This window comes from Haliotis rubra, unplaced genomic scaffold, assembly GCF_003918875.1.
Source record: "Haliotis rubra isolate DU_JTF1 unplaced genomic scaffold, ASM391887v1 Scf11, whole genome shotgun sequence".
Taxonomy (NCBI): domain Eukaryota; kingdom Metazoa; phylum Mollusca; class Gastropoda; order Lepetellida; family Haliotidae; genus Haliotis; species Haliotis rubra.
This window is the reverse complement of record NW_025765003.1, coordinates 1483184-1483850: the sequence shown is the minus strand read 5'-3', so window position 1 is coordinate 1483850 and position 667 is coordinate 1483184.

The following is a 667-nucleotide window of genomic DNA, read 5'->3' as shown; positions in this document are numbered from 1 at the left end:
GTGCTTTGGGATTATTCCAAAAGAAATACGTAAACTTAAATATTTTTTAATAATACGTAAAGTAAATGTTTTGATAGTGACTTACCAGCCATTATGTCCAAGTTACCAAAACGCCACTGGTATCGCACCCAGTTGGAACGAATAAACCGGTTGTGTACTTTCTTTTCTTGTATAAACTTCTTCAGTCTATATCATCCAGAACATCATCTGCAACATCGATATGTGAGACAAACACTGTATTGATTCATCTTTACAAAGCCGTTTCTACTGTTTGCAGATGTTTTCGTCGAACTTGACTAACCTGACACAGACGATAGGCCGTACTTTGTAAAGATTCACTTCTTCTTAATTTGCACTTATGACATAATTTAACACAGGGTTGAATTTCGTTTTGCAGGTTTGTAGATCAATTGCTTGACAAGAATTGTGTGGAATTCCTAAACTCTAGAAGGTAAATATTTAATTTCAGTATCGCAATACACATCGTATTTATCAATACCTGTCCAAAAGCGCGTACGCGCCCTCGACGTTTTGAAATATTATAGTAAGTCGTCATTAGTGTATTTACAGATGTATTCACAGTATTGTGAGTTAGCTTTTACGTTGCTTGTATTTTCAATGTGTTGAATTAATGTGACATTTCAAATATTCAGGATGTTTTCGTTTG